General features: G+C 42.2%; 1 protein-coding gene across 1 annotated transcript in view; it reads right to left on the bottom strand.

The window, feature by feature from the left end:
* LOC119660232 (zinc finger protein MSN4) overlaps window positions 1-26,645 on the bottom strand; it is a 660,817-nt gene that overhangs the window by 76,703 nt on the left and 557,469 nt on the right. Inside the window, exon 5 of the mRNA XM_038068678.1 lies at window positions 14,571-14,622. The gene's annotated coding sequence lies outside the window, so the exon portion shown is untranslated. The remainder of the gene's footprint in view (window positions 1-14,570; window positions 14,623-26,645) is intronic.

Genomic DNA, 26,645 nt, shown 5'->3' with positions numbered 1-26,645 from the left:
TGGATATTGAATTGAAAGCCTTGCGTCTGCATCCAGATTAGACCTTTGACTAAGCAAAATGGCACAACCGATCACGACGAGTCGACCCCGCTTGTGAATAGGACAAAGGCTAGAGAAAAAGAAAAAGGAGAAACACACACTACAAGATGAAAAGGTTATAGATACGGTGCATCGCAATTTTAGTTTATCTAGAAAAGGGAAATTCATTAAACAATGTGGTGGCCGAGTTGATGGAGAGCCCGCCTTGTGATCTGAAGACCTGGGTTGGAAAACTGGCTGCATTACGAGTGTGGGTGGTGGTTATTGCAGGGTTATGACTTTCATTAGCATTAAGAGGCATCCAAGTCATCGGAAAACGATGCGAGACAGCGATGGTTTCACGCCGTAGGTAGTGCTATGTGAACTTTTGGACTATATCCAGATCAATGGTTGGTAATGGCTAAAAAAAGTAGGTCTGTGTTCGACAAAGGAGGAAAAAGCCGACAAATAAATAATTCCATTGTCAAAAGTAGTAATCATTGAAAAGATGAAGGTGGAAAATGGGGGAAAAGTGAATCCAAACTTCAATAAAGCTTAAATTATGGCAGATTCACTATCTAAAGCTAACCTTGAATATCAGATTGGACCATCTGAGGATAGTAGATGCAGCGCACAAGAAAATTCGTTCTATTCAGAAACAGCACCTGAAATTTTCACACCATGGCTGGCCTGTACAGTAACTTCCGCCGACTGAAACCCACGGCTATCAGCTCCACCTTATTCATAATCTTTCAAACCATTCAACCGGCACGAATTTCCTCAAATACATACATTTTCATGATATTTTCGGAATTCATAAGCAAGTTCAAAGGTTTTGCGTTCGGCATGAGTGCAAAAATGTCAGGGATATTCCGTATCAACATCGATTGGCACAGTTCAACCGAGCCACCATCACACCAACCTCCAGCGCACCTAAGATCTTAGATAACTTCACGACAACTCTGACGCTCTGCAAACGAAATCTCCTGTGAAAAATAAAATAGAAAATCTACGACCATTGTAGACTTTTCCGCAACTATGAGTTGTTAGAATATTATAATTTTATATGAGCATGGTATGTTTTGAGCGTAACATTTACGGAAATCGGGCGAACATGACGCTGCTGACAGTGAGGGCATACGGTGAGAACAAATTATCATATTCGCGAAATTGTTAACACCCCGTCACCGTTCTTGTGCTGGAGGTGCTGTCGTTGTTACCATTGTGATGGCGTGAAAAATATGGTCAATATAGACAAATATTTATGGAATTACGATCAGGATTTGTCGGGAAATTTGCAAATACTTACGTTACCGGTGTAATTTTATTGTTCATTAAAGCTGAAATGCACACCCATTTTACAGTTACAATTCGCGTGATAATGACAGTGAATTAGAATTGTTGCAATTGTGGTTATTTACGGAGCGGAAAATAGAAAAGATACAGATACTCGTATGAATACGCTATTTTTCAAATATCTACAAGGCCATTCGGGTTGGAGACGGTGTTTCTGTGAGATGAAAATCACTTTTATTGGACTCGGTATGAATCATTGAAAGTGCACAATTATGGATTGATAAAGTTATATTAGATCAATTTGCAAGCTTGTGGGGAGTTTCTTTTTTATCATGTTAGCTAATTGCAGCACTTAACGGTCGTCTATGGTGGAATGTATCAGGAACTGCTACGTGGGAATATAGTGGAACATTGAGACAACAAAGTAAGGGAGTCTGGGGTAAAGTGGTAAATTGTCGAAATCAATAATCTGCATTATCCCTTGATCGATAACAGTTACCAAAGTAGGGGACTTTTGGTACTAAGAATGATTGACGAAAGTTGTGAATGGTTCCCTTGAAAATTGATGTGTACATAACCCAAAGTCTATTTTGACCGTGGTGTCAGGCATTCTTTCGCTACCGATTGTTTCACCTTTGACTGTGACTGATTTTGTGGGCGGACTTCCGGTCCTTTTATACCCCGCAGAACATTTCAGAAAGGCATGCAAACACTTTAATAGAAAACTGCTTTGCACCTTTGACAAGATCTTTCCACCGATATTAGAGTCATCTGTCAACAATTATCCTAACTAAATATTCGCCCTACTCTAGCCTTGGTGTCCTGGCTAATTGTCATAATTACGATTTATATTGACGTCACACATAATTTTCCAAAGTGATTTTCGTCACACTGTCCACCGCCTAAAGTTGTTCGTCCCGAACAAGAATCATCTGGTATTCCGAATCGTGGTGATTTCTCCAGGTACTCAAATTCCATCTTCTCCCGGCAATAATCCATGTCATTAAATTCCTTAATTTCCCCACGAAGTCCTTACAATTTCGATGGCGACTTTCGTTTATCTTCCTTCGTGGCCAGTGGACTTTGTAGCAATACTAGTTGGTCCCCGCAGGAGCTGTGCCCTGATAACGGCTTTGCTTGAATTATAAAATCCGGTTCGAGTGCAGTTCCAAGCTCACATATCAGCATCTTCCTTCGTTTTCGTATCATCGGCCTCTTTGGAAACCCATGTTGATCACATAATCTTACGCAATCTGATCCTACACATATAGTTCAATAGAACCACCGCTCGTTCTTTGCTATAATTCCGGTGACATCTAAATGCTTACTGGTTACTTCTTCATGATGCTCCAAAATGCGGTTGTCCCGCATAAATCTTCATCATCATCATCAACGACGCAACAACCGGTATCCGGTCTAGGTCTGCCTTAATAAAGAACTCCAGACATCCCGGTTTTGCGCCACCAATTCGATATCTAAAAGCTGTCTGGCGTCCTGACTTACGCCATCCCTCCATCTCAGGCAGGGCCTACCTCGTTTTCTTTTCCCACCATAGATATTGCCCTTTTAGACTTTCCGGGCTGGATCATCCTTATACATGTGCATTAAATGACCCGCCCACCGTAACCCATTGAGCCGGATTTTATCCACAATTTGACGGTCATGGAACCGCTCATAGATTTCGTCGTTATGTAGGTTACGGAATTGTCCATCCTTATGTAGGGGGTCAAAAATTCTTCGGAGGATTCTTGCCTCCAACGTGGCCAAGAGTTTGCAGTTTTTCTTGCTAAGAACCCAAGTCTCCGAGGAAGACATGAGGACTGGCAAGATCATTGTACATTGGCAAGATCATTGTCTTGTACAGTAAGAGCTTTGATCCTATGGTGGGACGTTTCGAGCGGAACAGTTTTTGTAAGCTGAAATAGGCTCTGTTGACTGCCAAGAATCGTGCGTGGATTTCATTGTTGTAGCTGAAACGACCCTAGAATTTTCAACGGTCTCAAAGTTGTATTCTCCTATCTTGATTCTTCCCGTTTGACCAGTGCGGTTTGATGTTGTTGGTTGGTTGGTTTTTGGTGCTTACATTGCCACCATGTAGTTTGTATTGCCTTCATTGATGTGGAGCCCAAGATCTCGCGCTACTACCGATCTGGATGAAGACAAACTGCCAAACGTCTAGCTATGCAAATTTTGACCTTTAAATGATCCCAGCTCCTTCTTTGGTTCTTCTCCTCCTGACTATTTTTACCACTTTTCCAGAGCGTTGCCATACTTGCTCAGAAGTCAGCTTTTTCTCTGCCGTAGCACTCAGACGATAAACTCTACTGGATCGCTTCACGATACCCACTCATGTATCCTCCATACTTTCCAATTTTCTTCTATTTATCACCTCGCTTTCTTCACAGAAATAATCCCAAAACTCTGGTCTTTTCCGGTTCCATTTATCCATCCATTCTGATCCCTTCTATTTCTTGCGACGCTTCTTATAGTTTCGTGTTATGTACCTTCCTCTACTTCAATCATGGCACTCGCTTCTAAATATGGCATAAGTATTACGCTCATCAATTTTACAACTCGGCGACTCATTGCCTTCAAGACACTAAGCGAGCTGTGCTTTGTTGCTAGATTCCTCGCCGTCCAAAATATGCCTGTTGCTATCTTTGTCCTGAACTATTTGAAGATCTTCTTGTCAATCGCTTCTCGTCATTTCACACTTTCCGTCTGCCGACGTATCCCTTCTCGAATAGTCATCTCCTCCGGCTTTGCACTGCCCTGCCAAGTTTGCCCACCCTGCTTACAAATTTCTTCCTCCTGTTTCGTACCTTCTCTCATGGCCTCTTCCTGCGATTTTACACCTTCACTTATAACCTCTCCATGGGCTACTATAATACTTGTCGGTAGTTTCGTTCCTCTTCTTTAGTCGCCCCTGAATATCCTGACTGGACAGCAACTTTTCAACTTCCTTCTGCCGGTTTTCAACTTCTTGCACCATCTCTTCCATCGGGTTTGGAATCTCATTGGCGTTCTCACGTTGTATCACTTCTTTCTGTATACTCACTTTCTGATACATCGGCTTTTCATCCTGACACACTACAGTTCTATCTTTTCTTTCCTGAGGTTCTTCAGGGGAATCTGCCAATTGCTTTGTAGTTTTTGCTATCTGTTCAACTACTTCTGGGGTACCTTCATACTGCGATTTTTCATTCTCTCGCCACGCTGCTTCCTGAGCGCTTTCCTTTTGTTCTTCGTTCACCTCCTTTTCATTAAATATTTCTTCCAACCTTTGATTGAATTCTTCCATAAATTTTGCCTGTCTTTCGTCTTGTCATGCTTCCTTTTCCTCTTGCCATATTGAAAATTCTTCTAGTTGCTTTCTAGATTCATCTTGTTGCTTTCCATACATAGTTTGCATTAGAGCTGCTATGTCGTTGTTGTTTACCGCGATCCTTCCAGCCGCTTGCTTGCGACGCTCAGCAAACGGGGTAGGCTCACACTGGGATTTACGCTCCTCGACACTAATATCTCGCGACTGCAAAGCTTCGCGAAGCTGCTCCACTTTCAAGCCCTCGAGTTTAACCATCCTGGCTTACGCAATCCCACCGCTGTCACCAATTGTTACGCTCGTCGGTTATCGTACTCGTCACTAGTTACGTTACTTGCTTTACGTAGGTTCGTATCACTGGATTGCGTTTCGTGTGTGATTGCAGACCGTGAAAAACTTGGCCGGGTTGTTCACGCAGTTCAGAAAGAGGGATGGTCGATGTTCAAAGCTGCAAAAGAGTTCGACCTCGTTCCTATGACCGTGAGGGGGTGTTGACAGTGCGTTATATCCCCGAAAGAAGATACAAATTCTACATCACCCACTCCTACCACTAGTACACCAGTCACGTTCAAGTCGGCTGGGCATATTACGATCTTTTCTAAGGAACAGCCACCTTCAATGGCTTACTTGCTTAAATCTTCCTATCCTTATTTTGAACTTGCTTCGAGGGATGTGAGTCGATTGGCTTATCAATATGCCAAAAGTTTGCAAATTGCCTGATTCCTGATTGGGAAAATGATGAAATGGCTGGAATAGAATGGTTCCGGTGCTTTATGGCGCCATACGGAAACCGGAAGCGACGAGCCTTCAACGAGCGACAGCTTTCAACCGAACTAATAATTTGAAAGCACTGTATGAGAGCTATCACTTTGAATATGGAAAAATTTGGAATGTTGACTGAATTGTTGGCTGATGCTTCGACGGTCCAAGACCCTAACCGAGACATAAGCCGTTTCCATTGACAATTTGAAAATTTGCATTGACAATGGCATTGTTGACCTCTCTCTCCCACCTCACTGCAGCCAGCGGCTCCAATCGCCCGATCGAACAGTTTTCGGCCCATTCAAGATGGCTATCAATTATTTTGTTGATGGGTAGATTAATGCCAGTCCCGGACTCTCCATGTCAATATACAAAATTCCTGGAATTGCTCCTTCGGCTATGGATGCTGGAGTGACAAGTAGCAACACCATTTCCGACTTCAGATCAACACGAATTTGGTCCATGAATATTTTTAACGACACTGATTGCATGCGTCCTGAAGTAATTGACCGGACAGTTCTGGCTCGTCCTGATGTGCAGCCTGTTGAAGAAACCTTGTCTACGGCTTTAAAGAACCAGCAAGGAACGTCTGAAGAAGAGGGATTGAATAACGAGGTGGAAGAGACATCAGGTCCAACAAGGATTTCGATAGGTTAAATCGATTCAAGCATTGAAGAAAAAACTGATTTTGAAAGGACTCTGGAATCAATTCGTCCTTATCCAAAGGCGGTACCGCCTGCACCATCTAATCGTGAGAGAAATCGGCGCACGGCCGCCATTTTGACTGATCAGGCGACAATGGAACAGTTGGTCTGTGAACAAGCTGCAGCCCGAAACAAAAAGCAGAACTCGAACACTGCTCCCAAAAAACGCGACCGTCCACGGAAAAACCAGGCTCAGTAATAAATATGGATATTTTCTTTTAATGAATTTCGTCATTGAGGCACCTTCTAATTTTTCCACACTTATTTCAGCTAAAAAAATTGCTTTGGAGAGTTACAAAGTTGGTTTTGAGAATGAAGAGGGGTCCTAAGTCCGCATCAACTTAATGCAGGACCGGACCAATTGAGGAGCAACTTACTCCTTCTTTTCTGGTCCACGGACCCCTCGCTGGGCCTGCACGAGCGAGCATTCAACATCTGCGAGCCGCTACGGTCACGCTGCTCCCAGGGCAGAGGTGAGGCAGCGTCTGACGATTTGCCTCTGTCCTGGTAAGAAACCGTAAAGCCGCCGTCACTTCACTTTTTTTACAAAGTTGATTTACCGTTTTGCCTCATCCATTTACAATTTTACCCGACGGTGGGGCAAAATTTGCGCGTCTGGCAAAGGAGCTCTCTTGATTGGGCTATGTTATAAGCGGGCCAAATTCTCTTCGACTTGGCACAGGCTAAGGCCCGCGGCTGCTGAGTAGTGCAAGTAAACTTGGCCCTTGACAGCCACCAGTGAAATATCGACTGTATTCACCGAAGGCTTGCCAAGAGCAGAGCCTTGCCTGGCCAATTCGTCAGCCCGTTCGTTTCCCTCTATATTCCTATGCCCGGGAACCCAGAGGAGGGTGACCTTGAGCGTGCTGCCCAGACGGTTTAGCGCGTCTTTGCACTGCCTTATCAGTTTGGAAGATGTCGTCGCTGAGTACAAGGCCTTGATGGCCGCTTGGCTGTCGGTCAGAATGGCTATGTTACGCTTGGGGCTCGAATCTCGCTCCAGCCATCGACAGACTTCCAATATCGCCAGTGTATTCCAAGCGGAAGCACTGGGAGACTATACGACTTGGGTACACTGTATGTATTCGGGAAAACCCCCGCGCCGACTCCACACGCCATCTTCGATCCGTCGGCAAAGAATACTGAGTCATAACCTTGCAACACGCCGTAGGTCTTCCACTTTGTCCTGGTTGAAAGGTCCACAGCAAAGTTTCTTGTGAAGTTTAGCTTGCGTGTAGCATAATCCGTGGGGAAAACCCAGTATTCCCGAGGTACGTCGTCTAGGATGTTGCTGTGGCCGTATGACTTCGCTACCTAGCATCCGGACTCACGTAGTCTGACGGCACTACACGCTGAAATGTATTAAATGTGGAGGTCTAGGGGGAAGAGATGCAGGAGTACATTGAGAGCATCGGCCGGGTAGGACTGCAGAGCCCCAACAATTAAACATCCAAAAAAAAAAATGCTGAAAATGTCTTCTCTACTTATATGACCTTGAGCTACTTAGGTTCTCGCCCAGACCATCCAGAAAGCAGCGGTTTTCAGTTACTTTCGGTGGATTACTTTTGGGCTTACTTTTATAGTTGTGGCCTCATATTGTACGGGTAGGGCACCTTCCCTAATTATCTCAGTTCAAGCGATTAATTATTGTTTTGAAACTACTAAAACTATGAGCCCCATTTTTCAGAAAACAAAAGACTCAAGCGAGTAACTTTACTTTTATTTTGTTGTGTGAGTAAATCTAATATACATAACTCCATTTATGTCGAGTTAAATGCATCCTATATTTTTGCATTAACCAATTCTAATTATCGCATTCACGAAGTTCTCCTTATTCATACACTTGCAGGCAGCTTTCTACAAAGTAATTCAATTTCAAAATATCTTCGCCGATTCACCGTGGATTATTCCACATTTTTGTAATTAAAATTTCAAGAATGTTACGTTAGAATTGTACGTGCTTTGCGTTTGGATTTTTTTTCTCCTTCCATTGAACACATCCTACATACTTTTCACGTTTGAAAAAAATATATAAGACAACCTCACTGAATGCATCAAGCATCTTCCATAGTCGTAAGAGTCTCATGAAGCATATTTCTTGCATCCAATGATTGAGGAGTACAAATAAAACCACCAACAAACAAGTTATTCGCCAAGAAAATAAACATTCATTTATGGCAACCAAGAGAGAAAAAAAATGTTTGGGAAATATTTGAAAAATTAAACAATCTTCAGAGGATAATTTCTCTATTAAATCATAGCTGAAAGAAGATAACTTCAAACATGGCGACTCAGTGTTGGATACAAGGCATTTGTTATTAATGGTGAGTGCGGCGCGACATACATAGATGGCACTGCTGATAAGCGCTCTGAATATATAAAGCTATAAATGGAGTCGGCCTCATATTTCTTTATTGAATTATGCTTGCCGCCATGACATTGTTATTATAGGCAAGTATTTGATTTTTATGATGTCAATAAGCGGCTAGTTCAAGAGGCATTCATTCATGCGGACGTTATGTTAGGATTGTCTTGCAAAACTTCAAGTAATCAATGGAAAAATGCGGAAAATTGTGTCTAGGAAAGGAATAATCTTGGAAATTATGTTATGAATGAAGATGTCCATCTTGCATTCCATTGTTTCTAGAGATGAACTGGCAATGGTCAGTTGTGGAAAGGGTTTGTCCAGGCAATTGAAACTGTAATATTTGGTCATCTCGGCCCCTTGCCCTCGATTTCGTGGTTAACAAGATTTCAGATATATTTCTCTTTACATTAAATTCGAAAGTTTTGAAAATCATCAGAAACTGGGACTCCTCCTAAAAGCTGAATACTTCTCTGCTTGTACTACTCACAAATATCTATTTCCCCCTTTTTTTTCTCATGCTCCTTCTCGATTCTGGAAAGTACTAGCCGAGACCTTTCATTTGATATCCCACATGACTATATTTGGTGAAACAAAAAAATTACATCCTCCTTTTGGCTGTATGGAGACCCCCCCCCCTTAAATTCGACGTAGAATGATATAACTCACTGTATGCGTGGGCCTTCACCGTTTCCACCTTTCCACCAAATTGGCGCTAATCGCTTTAACTGTTTTCGAGAAAAGTTCGTGTGACAGACAGACAGACAGATAGACAATCGTGAACTGTGAATTGGGGTTACTTTTTCTGGCAATAAATTTGTGAACTCTTGGCCGCGTTCGAGAGAAGAATCCTCCGAAGAATTTTTGGTCCCCTACATGAGGATGGACGATTCCGTAGCCTACACAATGACGAAATCTATGAGCGATACCATGACCGTCTGGTTGTGGATAAAATCCGGCTCAATAGGTTACGGTGGGCGGGTCACTTAATCCGTATAGATGAGAATGATCCCACCCGGAAACTCTATAAGGGCAATATCTATGGTAGAAAAAGAAGACGAGGCAGACCCTGCCTAAGATGGAGCGATGGCGTAGGTCAGGACGCCAGACAGCTTTTAGGGATATCGAATTGGTGGACCTCGGCGCAAAACCGGGATGTCTGGGGTTCCTTATTAAGGCAAACCTAGACCGCCGTTGATGATGATGATGATTTTAATTGTTTTATCCTGAATGGTGGTGTTGTTATCAGTAATAATTACTTACCATGCAAGTGGTGTTTGCAGTGGCTAATTTTATAAATTGTCAATCGTTAATTTGTAAATTTTAAAATTCAACTAGAGGATGGAGCAAGAGAGTCAATAGTAAGGAGAAATTACCCCGTGGTCGAAGGGTTTCGTGACAGCAGGCCACAGGCAATACACGAGCGAATGTGCTTATGGGGAGCCGTTTAAAAACGTTAACGATCCTTTTAGGCGCAGCGCTAGAACATTCAGATCGCTGACAGGGAAAATGATGTGGATCGGAAATTGGAACATACACCAATTGCAAGTATAACAAAAAGCTCGGCGGCAAATGGCGTTAATGCTGCAATCGGCGAGGAAGAATACGCATTTTCAAAGCTGGGGGTGATGATCTCGAACTTAATGGAGTTTGTTGGCTCCTGAAACAACATTTACGGGGAAATGAAAAGTCAAGTACGTGCAATGCCATCAATGTATTTTGAGACGCGATATGAGCTACACTGTTCCAAGATTTCCTTTTCAACAATGAAAGTAGCACACAAACGTCTCGCATATGGATCAGCGTATTTTCAGGTCTGAAAGCCCTTCTAGCCCTTCAGGCGGCGTCAATACTTTTCGGAGACGGGATATTATTATGTTTGTGGGCGACACGGTATCCAAGGATCTCCAATGACAGGGAAGCGAGGAATATACGCGTGGCGACCATCAGGCTATTATCTTCGAGGTGGAGCGTAGGACAGAAGGAAAGTATATCAAAAAGACTGCAGTAGCGCAGTGAAGCCCATAGTGTTTTACGTAGGCACCTGTCGTTAGACTTAATCCTACGGTCCTCTTCAGACACGGATTGATTTTGTGACCACAATCAGAGCCCCGCTGAGACAAGCTACAACGGTACCAGTCTATACCAAGTGCATGGCTTAGCATTCATACTGGTAGATGCAGGAATTACCTAAATCTCTACCGAACTATGGAGTACGGCACCCGTGTTGATACGCAACACCACGTCGAGGCCCGAAGGTCTCTTCTCGCTTGAGCATAACCACAACCACCATGAAACTCCCACTAGGGGGGCCAACCGCAAAAAACCGAGCTGTTCTCACATACAACAGGAGTTCATCCGAAGTATGTGAGTCCAGGGGCTTTCCCGGTTCCCATGGTCCCAGTATACCCCTGGTAAGGTTTCGTGACCAATTTGCCACTTCAGATGAGTCCCCGTGCAGACTCGGGTCTGATCGCCCTGATTAGGTCTTTGGAGCATTCGCCTACTGAATCATGGCCGGCAAACCAAAGTGATTACAGCGTCTCCCGGTGCCACCACTATGGAGGTTCTCCTTGACAACTTGGTTTTGGTTTGGCCGATAGAGTTACCGCCCCATCTTCCTCGCCGCCACCTCTGAGCACCACTGCAGTAGTGCAGGAGGCAAAGCCGGTTTGAAACGCAAAAGGAAAGGTGGTGCAGCCCTAGATTTAGACGGCATTCCGAAAAAAGTTCTAATAGTGGCCGTCAAAACAGTTCCAAGGTGGTTCGCTGAAATATTTTCGATGTGCCTCGAAGAAGGGATTTTCCTGGAAATGTGGAATAGCAGAAGCTTTTGTTAATCCCGCGGCCAAATAAACCATTGGCTGATCCTTCATCATATAGGCATATATGCCTATTAAATGGCGTCGACAAGCTTTTCAAATGGGTCATCTGCAATAGACTTGTACCAATCACGGAAAGGGAGAGTGGCCTCTCAGATAGGCAGTTCGGGATTCGAAAGGCAAGATCTACGGTCAATGCGATTGATATGGTGATGAAACTTGCGGAAAAAGCAATACGATTCGGACGGATGGATCTAAGATGTATAGGACAACCTGTGGGGTTCCACCAGGACCGGCTCTCGTTTCTTTCCTGTGGATAATAATGTATGATGGAATTTTGAACTGCCCAAAGCAGTGACAATCGTTGGCTTCGCAGACGACATAGAAGTGACTATCGCGGCATGAAATATTGGGGAGATCGAGGTCCTCATATACGAGGCTATTTTGAAATTAGATCTTGGCTAGGAGACGCTAGTCTGATGCTCGCAGAGCATAAAACCGAGGTAGTTTTGATCACCAAACGAAGGAACCAAAACGTCGACAAAGATGAGAATTGCGGAACACATCATGCGTTCACAAATAACTCTTAAATACTTAGGAGTTATGATTGACCAAAGGCTGAAATTCAAGCCGCGTCTTGAGAATTTAGCAGCAAAAGCTTCCGGAGTTGCTACATTGTTGGAAAAAATGCTATCGAATATCATTGGCCCTAGGCAAAGCCGTCGGCTCCTTATCTCAGAAGTTGTCAGTTTCATCTTGCTTTACGCAGCTCTAGTCTGGACATCATCATTGACGCTAAAAGCAGATAGGAGAAAAATCGCAGCTCTATACCGCATTGCAAACTTCGTGCGCTTATCGTACAATATCAGACGAAGCAGCATGTGTGGTAGCAGTCATGGTTCCCATTGACATCTTGGCGAATGGGGGTCGACGCCTCTATATCCGATCATATGTAATCGGCGGGTCTTGTAACTATCGTGGGCAATTAGCACGAAGTGAAGCGATTTTGTAGTGGAAAAAAAGAAGGGATAATTCCACTAAAGGACGCTGGACTCATAGGACTATTGCAGGCGTTCCAAAACAGAACATAAGGAGGCACAGTGAAGTTAGCGACGACCTAACCCAATCGGACACGAAACATTCCATGCATACCTTCATCGCTTCAGGCGTGACGACTCCCCATATTGCCCGACATGTGACATTATTTCGGAGGAGAGCGAATATCGTGGACCACATGCTCGCTTCCGAAACAGCTTGGAGGGCGATGGAAAAATTAATGAAGGCCATCCAAAACCTGCTGAGGAAAGAGGAGCTTCGAAGGAAAGTAGCAAATAACGACACGAGTTGCAGTTCGTAACTGATCCTGTCCCGTGACGTAGTAATGGCAGTCCTGCGGGGAAAGTGAAGAAGGAGCGAGGATTTTAGCGAGTAATAGTCTCACATAACTGCATGGTTGGAGCCAACGGTAGGTTTTGAACGTTTCCACTTTCCAATCCCAAAAAAAGGACAAACGGACAAACAGATAGACAGACAGTAAACGGATCTTCATAAGGTTTTGTTTTACATGAAAACTTAAAAAATTGAACATATTTTTAAATACCGATAGTTTTAGATAATTAAAGCCTCACTTAGAAATTTTAAATTTTCTCCGGCTTCTCGGTGTATATCTCCCTTTAAGGGGGCCACCAAACATGCAAAAGAATTTTCAAATGGAAAGTCCCCATGAGTACATTCCAAATCAGGTATCAGTTTTGGAACTAGTTGCAAAGGGGTGAGGCGAAAACGTTAGAAATATTATGATGTACAACTTAATTCGATCGGTTTTTTCGAAAAGGTATTTTTTGAAAGATAACATGAATCAAATATTATTTAAAGTATTATTCATCATTGAGCACTACTTTCTCTCGTCTTTCTGGCAATTTATAGATTGTGTCGTGGAAGAAGCTTTCATCTTTTGAAGCCCAGAATGAATTGAGCCAATTATTGATACCCAGTTCTGAAGTGAAGGGTATTTCAGTCAAAGTGTTTTGCATAGATCAAAATAAATGGTAGTCGAAAAGGACCAAGTCCGGACGATAATGTGAATTAATCGGTATTTGCCATCCGCTATTATCTAGATAGTTTTGAACCCTAAAAACAAAATGAGGTCGAGCGATGTCACAGTGAAATATTATGGACCTCTGTCTGGTTGCATATTCTAGATATTTTTTGACTATAGCTTTCATTAAGTATGTCTATTGTAGCCTGTAGAAGTGTCCTGTGATGGTTTGACAAGCTTTTAAGTCGTTGGCATACTCTTCGGATCGCATCAAATACAGAGCATAACCCTGGTACCCAGGATATTCGGATTCGGGGTTGATGTCCCTGTTTGGCCGGGCTTTGACGTTTCGTGTTGTAGTACAGAATCCACTTTTCATCTCCGTATATAATTCGATACAGGAACGACTTTCTTCCGTATCGTTCCAGCAACATTTCAGACATGCACAATCGTTGTTTGATATCTCTCAGTTTCAGCTTGCATGGGATAAACTTTCCATACTTTCAAGGTTTTTGTGAGTTCTTTTTGCATCTACTACGAATCTCGGTCGAGTAATGTTTCTAATTCTTCATCGAAATCATTCTTTCCCCGATTTATCCGATGGTGCGGATTCATTATAAGCTTTCATTAGGATTCGATGGGTTTCAGCTGCAATTTTCTTCCATTTGAGACAGAAAATCAAAACCTCCCGCAAATGGTGCTTATTTGGAACGAGACTCGATATTTTTAATGCAATAAAAAATTGAAATTGTTGTGCAAAACTAAGAGGTTTCTAAACAATATTTGGATAGATGTTAACATATCACGACACATCACAAGTCAGCTGCCGCCATCAATTATCTATAGATGGAAATTTTTAAAAGTTGCTCGCTTGAATCTTTCGTTTTGTAAAAATATGGCCTATAATTTTTAATAAATTTTAAAACGAGTTAGGCACGTTGTCAAGAAATATTACTTATATAAAAAATAAGGACTTTTCCCGATTAGAATCTTTACTTCCTTTTCCCTCTCCAAGAGTTGATACGGGTAAAAAGCAAGGCTTTGTTCGCATGATGACTCTCTGATTGTTGGGAAAAAGAAATTGCAAACGTATATTTTCCTATTTTTTCCATACTGAAATCTTCTAATAAAAAATGTCTTTTTGTCTTCGCTACTTGAGGGAATTTCGCATTTTTGATTATTTAAAAATCCACTGTAATCTAGAAGACAACGCGAACTAATAAGTGGATTTAAGGCAACTTACCAACTCTCATCTGCTTGATTCATTTGTTCGATTGCTAATTTGAACATTGAGTCTGGAAAAAAGAAGAAAAAGATTTTACTTAAACGATAAGAAAAGATTTTTATCCGAGGTAGCAAAAAATAAATCTTAAATTTTCTGAAATGTTAATCGATTTGCTTTCTTATGGATTTGCCATTTGAGATCTGGGAAGTGTTTCCCCACGCAATTTTTCTGATGTTCAAGAACTTTTTCGTATCTTTTCGTTTTTAGTGGACATGGAATGAGTGTTATGTTAATTAAGGAGGTCGTTGGGTTGTTTTCCTTCTTTCCTCGCGACTGACTTTTAGACTGCCCAATTACTTTATAATATCGAGATTGCTAATGGAACAGAATCAGTGGAAAGGCCAACACCAAAGGGATCCTTCACATGTTATGTGCTCCAAGAAAAATTGTGTAGAGCAACAGGAAGAACTTGCTTGTCTAGCATGTCATTGCTCGTGTACATTCAGAGGATTGTGGGAAACTCACATTGGACGACTTCCCAGTTACGCATAATGACGCATAATTCAGAATTGTCCAAATCCAATTCAGAATTTTCCATTTCAGACCAGCTTAAATTCAACCTTTCCCCAATCAATTTCAGAATTTTCGATATCAAATTCAGATTTTTCCATTTCAAAATTAGAATTTTCCATTTCAAATTCAGAAATTTTTCGATATCTTACTATAGCTGGGAAAGAAAATATATATAGGCCGTTCAGATTTTTTTCAAAGAATCCCAGCTCTGTCTTCATTCAGTGGTAACAAGTTGGTACGAAACCTTGCAGTAAAATATTGAAAAATTTCTGAATTTGAAAAGGGGAAATTCTGAATTTGAAATGAAAAAATCTGAATTTAAAATCTAAAATTCTGAAATTGGTTTGAAAAGTCTGAAATTAATTTGCAAAATTTTGAAATTAGTTTGGAAAATTCTGAATATGGTTTGGAAAATATTGAATAAGGCTTGCAAAAACCTATAATCGTGCAAAAATAGCTCGACTTAATGGTTAGATTCGAGTATCAGTGATCTAAGCTGTGTATTGGAATAGTTTTGAAATGATGTGCTTTAATAAGTTTCAAGCCCTGGATCAAAAGATTGGGGAACCTTTTACGGTTTTTATCATCATCGAGATGTGTTGGGGTTGATCTGATGATGACGCTGGGAATAATTGAAAGTTCTTAAATTGCCGATGAAGCCTGCTAAAGGGTATTTGATTTTTGATGCATGTTTGTTACATGAGAGATTCCGTTTCTTGGTGGCACTTTTACTTATCTGCAGAGTATATTTGAAGAACAGCGAGTCTATCAATCACCGCTTTATGGGTTGTGGATTGCACTCTAGATCATACGGCGCTAGAAAGAAAAGTCATTATTGTACATTTACGATATCAAGGCTATGTATGCCAACATGACATTCTGCTCATCGCATTTATTCATTTATTATATTTTTCTTTGATCGCCCTTTAATTTTCATCCGTTGGTTTAATTTCTCGGTCTTCCCAACATTCATTGATTTCAAATCCATTTCGAAGTGATCGCAATGCATAATTAAAGGTACTTTTTGTAGATAGCACATATCAAGAGGACTTGGTCCACCTTTTGGAGTCTGGTTAGTATAGTATGCGGATTTGAATGGGGCACTTTAGGGAACCTAGATATTGGCGGATAATCACAGTCAGCTTTTGCCACTTTTCTAATTTTTGTGATAACTCTGCTCTCGAGGTCAATTCAAATCGTGTTGTCGAAATTTTAATAGACTAAAAGATTTTCTTCAAAAGGAGCAAAAATAAGCAGATTAGGCTCTGTCTTAAATGCTATCCCGATGGTCTTAACACGGAAAGAGCTTTAGAGTAGAAGAGCGGAGTTTTCGTTCAAGCAATGAAAGATGATTTTTTCGTCTAAGGGGAATGAAAGCGGTGGGTTTATTTGCAAAGGAGTACCAGCTGGTTGTTGTAATATGGTAGATGTCATAAAATAGCTGTGAAAAGTTGAAACAAAAAACGGGGATTTAAGCTGATTTGTTAACAACGATCGTAAGGATCAGGATCGTAAGGATAGTTGTGCTTGGAATTCATCATCTTGTAAGGGGCCAGAAATAACTCATAACTCCCGAACGCGACTATGAGTTTGCAAGACAATTATCCAGTACAGTAAGATCTATGGCCCTTTGAAGAGACATCTCATGCGAAATAGTTTTTATAAGTTGAAATAAGCTTTGTTGACGGCCAAGAGTCGTACGGTTTCCGTCATTATATATAAATATATCGGTTTTGATTGTCAACTCCAAATAGGGCAAATTTTCAACGGATTCGAAGTGATAGTCTCCTATTTTTACTTTTATTGATTAGTGCTATTGGAAGTTCTTTTTTTTTTGGTGCTAACTTTGGTATCATTACATTGTCTTGTCTTTACCAATATGAAGCTCATGATCACGCTTAGCTCGCCTGATCTTGATGAAGGGAGTTTATACATCAATATCTTTAGCATATGCCAGTCTTTTGGTGGGCTCGAAGAGAACAGTGCCTCTGAAACTCACCTCAGTGTCGTGGATCAGTATTTCTAGTATTTCTAGGGCCAGGTTGAAAGGAACCTATGATAGAATAAGGTTGATGCTGAAATATCTTGATAGTGAGCTTGTTGCTGCCTAGTCAGAATGGTTAATTTTGCCGGAATACGGAGATCTGTTTTGTGTTAAATTGTTTTTAAATTAGTCGCCAGAAAAATCGCCTGTAAAGCTTATTCACCATTTGCTGATTTGGTAGTTATTGGTCCATTCACTAGTGCCATCATCCGGCCGTCAGATTTTATGCATGAAGACGTTCAAATTGAATATTCTAGACCCATTTTCTTATGCCACGACATCAAGACTACTGTTGGTGGACTGGATTATGAACGAGAAGGACTTTGATCGACTTTTTGCGCCAAATAAGCAGAAGTCAAGTCTGGAAGGTGGGGCCTTAAAGTAGACGATGCACATCAATTGTCCATATGTAACATGTGCTTGATGTTAAGTGGAATCTTCGGATTAGCAAGGAGTGAAGACGATGCTCATCCTGCCGAGACAAAGAGGGAAATCTGATTTCCGACAGAATGGGCATATTGGACCGATGGGTTGAGTACTTTGATGAGCTATTGAACAACCAGAACATCGGCGAGTTGGAGGTCCCGTCAACTGAAGACGACGGACAAATACTGTCCGTAGATATGAAAATAAGATATTGACCTCTGCATGGTCCTGGCTACCGTTACTTCCTTAATGTTGTTGTCCAGGACAGCATAGGTAAGGCTAGATAGTTTGACTAAGATAGGGAATAAATGGGAAAATCTTGGCTCTAGCCCTTGTTGGAGTTGCCTTTTTGATTGCTCTCTCTTATAGCCAAAAATTGGAACTACATTAGTTTCTCAATGGCTACTAATCATGGAATGGATCACTAACCTCTCAACCTCGCTCAAAATTGTATTTTCTAGGACTGAACTTGATGAAAGCTAAGACTTGTCTGGAGATGGCTAGCAAAGTCGACGCTAATCATGCGCATCTCTTTTCTTAAGTCAAAGTCAACCTAAAAGGAGAAAAGAAGATATTGTCACAGTTTATAATCGGCTCAACATTTTCAACCAACAAATCCATGAATGTCTTAAGGTGAGAACCCCTTTCATAGGAAAGGTCTACATTATTTGCTTCTATTTCACTGTAAACGAAGGTGTACTTAAGAGTTCTTTTAATTTCCTTTCTTTTCATTAATTCACAGGTGCGTTCATTGCTTGCTTTTTTAAGTTCTTAATTAGTTGTATCTATATTTAACGCGGTTGAATTATATTCTACTCAACCGATTCGTTCATTGAGGGTTCTGTTTCCACTGTGTTGCATTGATTGTGGGTGAATGTTGTGAATTATGGTGTTAAATTTCAATATGAGACCTTAATGGGGCAGCTCGGCAGCCACTTCTAATTTTGATGAATTGATTTGTCCTTAAAGATTGAAGGATATATCTATGTTGGGACCAATCTCGGTTCTTTAAACGTCGACACTAATAACACAATGATTTACCAGCATTGAAAGTGGACCTGTTTGTTTCCAGTGATATTTGCAAATGATGCCTGTCTAAAACATCATTATCGATTTAACCTCTAAGCACTTATAATGAGTATGAAATTTGACAACGCTATTAAGGATTTATGAACTACCCTGATAAGTGCCACTGCAATATTTTCTGATAAAATTAATGGAATACCGCCATCGTTAACGTTAAGAAAGAAGTCAATTAAATTGACATTCATTGCATTGACTTATTTTCTTAATAAGTTGAACAGTTAAGAAATTATCGTGAACGGTTCCACATTGAGACTTATAATCGGGTCCCACAGGGGACTCATATCGGTACCAAACTTGTCACAAAATTATATTTAAACCAAAAAAGAAAAAAAAAGAAACAGAACCATTTCTGCACAACATCAAAAGAGAAACAAGTCATGATTTATTTCTTTAAGATTTTCCGACTAATTATTGTTTGTTGTTCCAAGTGCCTTTTGAAATGAAATACGTGGCTGATGGTGATCACAAGCAATTTGCGAAGAATGCAGTTAAGTATCCGATAATTAGTAAAGAAAGGTAAAATGTAACATGAGACTGATTTGTGGAAATTAGGTTTGGAAATAAGCAGAGAATTATGATTGAAAGAAGGGACCGCTCAGCTTTTGGTGTTTTTTTTCGAATATACTAGGTCCGCTCTTCAACAGGATGAGGGTAATCATTATTGAATGCAAAGGTTGAATTAAACTCATCGGAAATTGTGGGAATTTTAAACTTATCACAGGGAGCTAAAAGTAAACTAACGCATTGTTCACATTGAACACACGCACAGGCTTGGCACTCGTATGCGATGTGATAAGAAGGCGAAAGTGGAAATGGATAGGTCACACATTAAGGAGGTGCCATAATTGCGTTGCAGGCTATGCCATGCGGTGGAATCTACTCTTCCAAGATGGCTGACGAGTGGGTCGCCACAACAACCATATATATTTAATATAATATCTTTTGAAGTTTTCATACCAAATATGCAGCTGGAAATGGGCTCTCTACTTCAAACGGATCGCAGACAGCCCGTTGCGGAGCGAACTGGGGAAATAACGAAAAGAGGAAAGGACATCTGAAGGAGACTTTACCCCAGGGCTCAAACGAAGAAAACGAAGAGGGACAAAAGGCAACAAATGCCGTGCCATCAGCAAAACCTCTGCCTACATTTAAGGCGAACACGAAGGATGAAGCAGCAAAAGAACGGATGCGAGACAAAACTCTGCTTGGTAAGCTGACGGTAGGCAACACCTTTACGGAGGTCCTCAGCGAAATCCGTTATAAGATCAAGCCCGAAGATAGCAAAGCGAAAGTGTCCTTCGTTTCAAAAACGGAGTGTGGTGGGGTCCTCATCGAATTAGGCCCAAGGACAGCAAGTAAAGGCACGGTCAAGGGGTTACTGGGAGAGAAAGTTATGGTCTCTAGCCAAAAACCATGGTGCTCCCTGGAAATCCGGGACCTTGACTGCCTAGCAGAGTAGAACGCGGAAGAAGAGGCCTTCAACCGCGAATGTCTGGAGGTAACCACTTTTGCGAACTCTCGGGTTCAAAAACATGCTGTGGTAGAAGTGTCGAAGCAGTACGTGAAGAAGCTTCTAAACATCGGAAGAATCAGAATTGGTTGAGTGGTATGTAGGATACGAATCCGGGCCACCCCAACCAAATGTTAAAGATGGCTGGATTATGGGTACACGTCTGCAACCTACCGGGGAGCTGACAGGAGTGCAACATGCTGGAGATGCGGTCAGGCAGACAATAAGGCGAATACCTGCAACGAAAAGGAGAGTGGCGTTATATGCAGGGATCGTAGCGCGTCTGGTGAGAGCGTTGCGCAAAATGTGGTCTCGGGGTGGTGTCCAGTCTTCAGAAAAGAACTGGAAGGAACTAGGACGCGGTCAACATGATCTGCATCCTACAGATAAATATGCACCGAAGTGCAACCGCTCACGAGTTGCTGACGTAGTATGCTGCGGAGACCAAAGCTCATCTAGTGCTCATTAATGAGCAATACCGAAACAGAGACCAGCTTCACGGCACCCTGACGTAAAAGGTATCGCTGTCATCTGGTTCGGGATGGCAACCACATTAGGGTTCTTGTCCAGGGTGTGGGCGGAAGGGGTGGTTTTGTCTTAGTTCTTTGTTTGAGATAAGGTTTCTTAGGGTAAATCTAACACCGACGATGCTGGACTTTCGACGTAAACTTGATGCTCTGGAAGATGTTATCTTTGGCACATAAGGGGGTGGTCGGGGCTGACTTCAATGCTAAGGCTTGCCTCATCCAGACTCCAGAGGGAAAAGAATTCTCGAAATGACAGGTGAGAATAAGACTTGTAGTTTTAAACACCGGATCCACTCCAACATTCCGGCGCCCAGTCTGCGAGGGAAGCATTCCCAACGTAGCCTTTGTAGAATCATTGGTGTCGCTGGTGGACGAGTGCTGATTTCTGGAAGACTTTTCGGCAAGCGACCATCAATATATTGCCTTGGATGTGGTTGACACAAACAAGTGTGACAAGTGTGCGCCACTATTTCTGTGCGTGGAACGTCGCGAAGGATAACGCCGGGAGGTTGGTCGATACTCTTGGATCAGCTAGGACCGCGCTGGAGTCCACTCTTGGGGGTGATGGCACTGCAGCTGACACTATCGTAAATTTAGTTATAACCTAATAGCAATGGCTTGCGTAGCTTCCATGCATATGAGGGCATCGATTCGTGGCAAGCTGTCTATGTATAGAGTTCTGGAGGGAATGTCAAAAATTTCGCTACTTGACACAACTTCTGAATGACCGGAAGGAGACATGTACTATAATCACAGAATACAAATCAGCCAGAAGCAAATTCCCCAGCACAATAAACATTGAATTGCGATCCGTGGTGATTCGGTTACAAATTAGTAATCCGAAAAATCGGGGTCTTGCAGAAATCCTCTTCAATTAAGCCCAAACACGTACGGACACTATTCCTTGTGCACTCCTTGTGTACGGGATAATTTCGGCCTTGAGTCGGATAATGGCTAATATTGGGGGTCTTCTGATGAGTTTATCGCAGTCTGTCTTTGCTCTACGGCGCAGAGGTATGCGCTGACACTCTTGGCAAGGAAGTATATTGTAAGCGTCTTGCACAAGTACAGAGACGGGCAGCTTTGCGAGTGGCCGTGATGGTGACCACGGGAGTGATCACTGTTTTCTTTCTTGCCAAGGGGCGTAATGTTATTTACAAGCGCAAGGGAGGTGGTTGTTCGTGAAAAACGGCAACGTACGCTAGATGAGTGGCAGCTCTCATTAGCAGCTTAGGAGGGCGGGGGGGGGGGGGGGTAGTTTCTGGGGCAAGTTAAATAATAATAATAATAAAAATCGTTGGCACAACAATCCATATTGGATCAGGGCCTTGAAGTGTGTTAGAGCACTTCATTCAAGACCGTAACGGTACACCAAAGTAGACTGTAGGACCACATTGGTCAGCATTGCGCTCGCCCGAGATTATTACCCTGATGCAAGTTAAAGAGCATCACAATTGTACAATGCTATGAACCACGACGACTTCCGATATAATGGAGAAGGAAACGCATGATAATTACACGCTATTCATGTGAGGCTTCCTAAAGATGACAATGTTATAGTGGTGGGTGATCTGAATGCCAAGGTGCCATCTGACAACACCTTGCTCGACATGTGATGGGGAAGGACAGTCTTGGCGACCACAATGAAAATTATTTGAGGTTAGTGGATTTCTGCAACTTCCACTGTCTCGTCACTGGTGGTACATTGTTCGAGTACAGAGCCTGCTTAAGGTCAGTTTGGTTTCAACTGACCGACACTATACGAGCAATCAGATCGACCATTGCGTGATCAGCACTAGATTTAGAAGCTGCCTCCTGCATGTGCGTAATAAGAGAGGCATTGACACCGGCCTCGAGGGGGATCACCATCTGATGTTCGCTTACGTTCGCTTGCGTGTTGCGTCCGCCACTTCTCATAGGGTTGGGGAACTCCGGCCCCAAAGTTCCCGCTCGAACTCCGATTCGAGCGAAATCCCGAGAGGTTCAGCGTAGTGTACGCCGTGACAGAAGAGAACAGTTGAACAGTAGAATAGTAGAGGAATAGGGCGGGCATTTCGGGAAGTCGTGGTTGGAACTAAAGGACATTTCAGGTAATGTACCAATGGTGATGTCTGTATTATGTGTGCGCGTTTGGTGTAATCCGTCCGTTAAATTTCGTTTTTTTTGGATTTTCATCAGGACTGGGTTTTATGGATGCATTTGTTGCCACCAAGGCCTACAGCACGACATTTCGGAGAAGCTTGATGAATCTGAATTGCTTCGCTCTATAATAAACGGAAAACATTATCAAAACCGGCTGGAACAAAAGGATGGAATGCAGTTAAACCTAGGCCTCTAGTTTCTTCGTGAAAGTATGGATATATTCACATGCTGCAGCTTTACTTCATCACAATATCCCATGCAATACCCTTTAGCGTTCTTCATATTTAAGCAAAGTTACAAACAGTTGGATCATTTTCTAGAAAATCATCTGCAGGGTCATAAATTCATTTCTCTTAACCTGTGTTCCGTTACTGGTCCAATCGTGAAAAGGTTCTTCCTTGGTCGCCTTCTTTATCGGATTCATTGCAGTTCTTACTGGTTCAACGAAACTGTTTGTCAGAAAGTTAAACTATTTCCCAATAAAACGCCAGTTCCCTGCACGAATCTCATTGAAAATCTGAACCAAAATCATTAACACAATCCTTTGCTGTGGCTGGCATACCGAATGATGCAACTACGATGGGTGGAATGCTTATGAATTCAGTAAGATTTTCAGGGGATTTACTGATTCATGAACTTTCCTATTAAAGGGATCAAGTCTTTTCTGAATTCAACTAGTGAAGTGGTAAGTTATGTTCGTTTGCATCATATCACACTGGAAGTCCCTCCATTGAACATTTCCTGCACTTTTCCACTGACTTCCAAAAATTTTCCTTCACTGTTCCAATACCAAAAAAGATATGAATTTATGTCCTATGCCAGTATCGTGTCTAGACCATAGAGTGTGCTTAAAGAGGGATGCACCCTAGGTGCAAAAATTGTTAGGTTTAACATCGTGAAATAACCAAGTGCTTCACGCGTGTGTTAACCGTACAGTAATTTCCAGTCATCGTATCGTAACATTTATAGATGGCACAGAAGATAGAGTGCGAAACTACAAGGGTACCAAAATTAGGTATGCTGCCGCTAGATCCTCAGCATTTGTGGACCAGCCTGAACCCAACTGTCTGCGGAGAATAGTCCAATGCTTAGCAGCTTCCTGCCATGCGATGTGATTTTATAACAAACGATCATAGAGGTTGAGGTCGTGCACATGGAATGGAATTAATTAAAACGAGAAACAAATAAGACTACATCCAAAACGATGGCATACCGCAGCGCTCGAGTGTAGCTCCTATGGTGTCTGTTGTTAGGCACTGAAGACACAAGTGCACTTTGGATTTTTCCTGCGCTTCCATTTGGGTATTTGCACTAAACTCCACGACGAGATCTTCACGAATCGCAGTCATCGACGTAGTCGTGCACTTTGTAATAGTTCACGGGAAGAGACTGCGAAAATTCAGAAGATTTATGAAATGGGAAGATCCAATTCTGTTAGTGCAGCTTGTAGAGGCTCAAGTTGCATACTAGGTGCATTTTCGCGGGGCCCTGGTTCAAGACATGCACCTGTATCGCATGGGTTTCTTTCTCAGCCCCGAGGTATTTGCAGGAACCTAAGTTGCAAGTTGCATTTTTATACCGCGTTTTCCATTTTCCACTAAGTGAATATACAGTAGTAGGCCAGCGGAGCTCTCCGGGCAGTTTGACTTGGTTCGATGCAAGATATATGAGTATCTGTGTCGGAAGTATCTGAGAATATGACGGTGGTTCGTAAAGATCTATTTTTCTGATAGGCTGCCGGAGAAATTAGTTGTCCACGCGATGATCTTTATCCTGTACTGGGTACAGATAAAAGTTGGTCGATATTGTGGGTGAACATGTTGCAGATGCTAGGAAAATTGCAGCGTTTGACGAGAAAATGGTGAAATTTATGGATGGAATAGCGGTCGCTTATCGTGTGATACGGGACGTGGGAGTCATGCGAAAACTCTGCAAAAGCGATATTAGCATAATTGACAAATTTGTTTCATGAAATCTTTAATAGGTGTTTGCCGTGGGTGCTAGGCATAAATTGAGATGTTTGAATAGTTAAAAGGAGGCGTTGATGGCTTTTGCTTGTGGCTATATTGGTGATGTATTTTCTGTAGTCATTCCTTGATTTGGAGGAAGTTTTTTTTAAAATGGTTTCAGTAAATGAACATAAAGTTCAAAATATGCTTCTTTGTTCAGGCTTTTTACGTATATGATTACCGTTCTTGATATCAACTTGATTCTCACCCGAACGACCCAATTGTCCTATAGGTTTTCGAGGTGGCATTTCGTGACATCCAGGGTTATTCCTGCTATTATTTTTAACGGTAATGAGCAAGCACATCAAAACTCTTATATCCATTTTCGTTTGGAGAAGGTTTTTAGTAAGTGAGAGTAGTATTTCTGCAAAAACTGTAAGAGATATCGCTATTCTTAGCTTCATATGTTCCCGATCCATTTTGAAGTGTCTGCAGTCTGCCAGCTCCCATGGCACCTCTTTGGAATGCCGCGGAGGGGGGGGGGGAGGGGGGGGGGAATCGAAAACTTGACTAGCGTAAGAGAGTAGTTCTAACGATGGAGACATATTCTTTGGCGGGTTGTTTGAGATTCTTGTCGCCTATGTAGAAAGGAAGACATCTCATTGCTGAGCAACAACAGGATAACCGAAGCAGCTCGTTGTAAATTTGAGGAGACGGCAGTTTTTGCCACTGGCAGTTCAGTAAAGGTATGTCACCATTAGTTAATGGGTTCTTTCTTGGTTGAAGTCAGCGCTCAGCTTCATACGAATTTTTGAAAAAAACTGTCAAAAATTTACTGTTGATGGTGGTCAGGCGAAACAAAATTAACCTTTTGGTAAATCCTGTGCATCGTTGACCTGCCACTAAAGAGACAGTGGAAATTGCTAAAATTTACAAACCCGTCATCGATGTTCAAGTTCGAGGAGGGTACGTTTAGTGTCATCTTTAAGACCCCTTGCCGGGATTGCCTTCCACCGTTCATAGGAAGCATCTCTATCCCCTCCGTCGGACGGGCCGGAATTTAATTGTCAAAATTTGGTTTGACTCCTACTTCTAGTTTCAGAAGAGTGCACCATGCAATAGATGAGAGACTTTGAGGAGACTTATCGGAACCTAAGAGCGTAGCCCGCAAGAGCGAGAAAAATGTTCTCCTTCATACTTCGTTTATGTCCAGAACGTCCTCCTAATGTCACTGGAATTTTAACTCAAGCTGGAGAAGGTGAGAATTCTAGGGACCCTTGGTACTGTTACTGGTAATCATGCAAACGTTTCAAAAACCAATTTTTGTCATTAAATAATCTCCAAAGGTGGCAGCTGTATAGTGTATTCTTGTCCAAAATACGCCGAAGCTGTCAAAGAGACGCTTTGTCAGGATTTTGTTTAAGCGCGAAAATAAGGGGTTTGTAATCCATGGACACGGTGAACGCCTGGCATTAATGAAGAAGCAGAACTATTTAAAGAAGAGGTGCGCGGAGAGTAGCTCACGATCGTAGGCACTGCAGTTACGTTGAGCTGGGTTGAGTTGTTTGGAAAAGAAGCTCAACAGTTGCCAGGCTTGGATCACCTATTGGTGAAGAGCGGCGCTTACCCCTGTGTCTGAGGCATCGATAAACATGACTAAGGTGCATCTGGCCGATGAAATGCCAGTAGGGTAACATCAAAAAGCTGTTTTTTGACAGTTTCAAGAACCTGGACGGCCTCAGTAGACCACCCAACCTCGTTAAAGTTGTCAGGAAACATTTCTACCTCCGCATTTCCACAAGCAATTCCATAGCGCAATTCTCCATTGGTCGATAG

The sequence above is a fragment of the Hermetia illucens genome, chromosome 6 (assembly GCF_905115235.1).
Source record: "Hermetia illucens chromosome 6, iHerIll2.2.curated.20191125, whole genome shotgun sequence".
NCBI classification, from domain to species: domain Eukaryota; kingdom Metazoa; phylum Arthropoda; class Insecta; order Diptera; family Stratiomyidae; genus Hermetia; species Hermetia illucens.
This window is presented reverse-complemented; position numbering and strand designations above follow the sequence as displayed.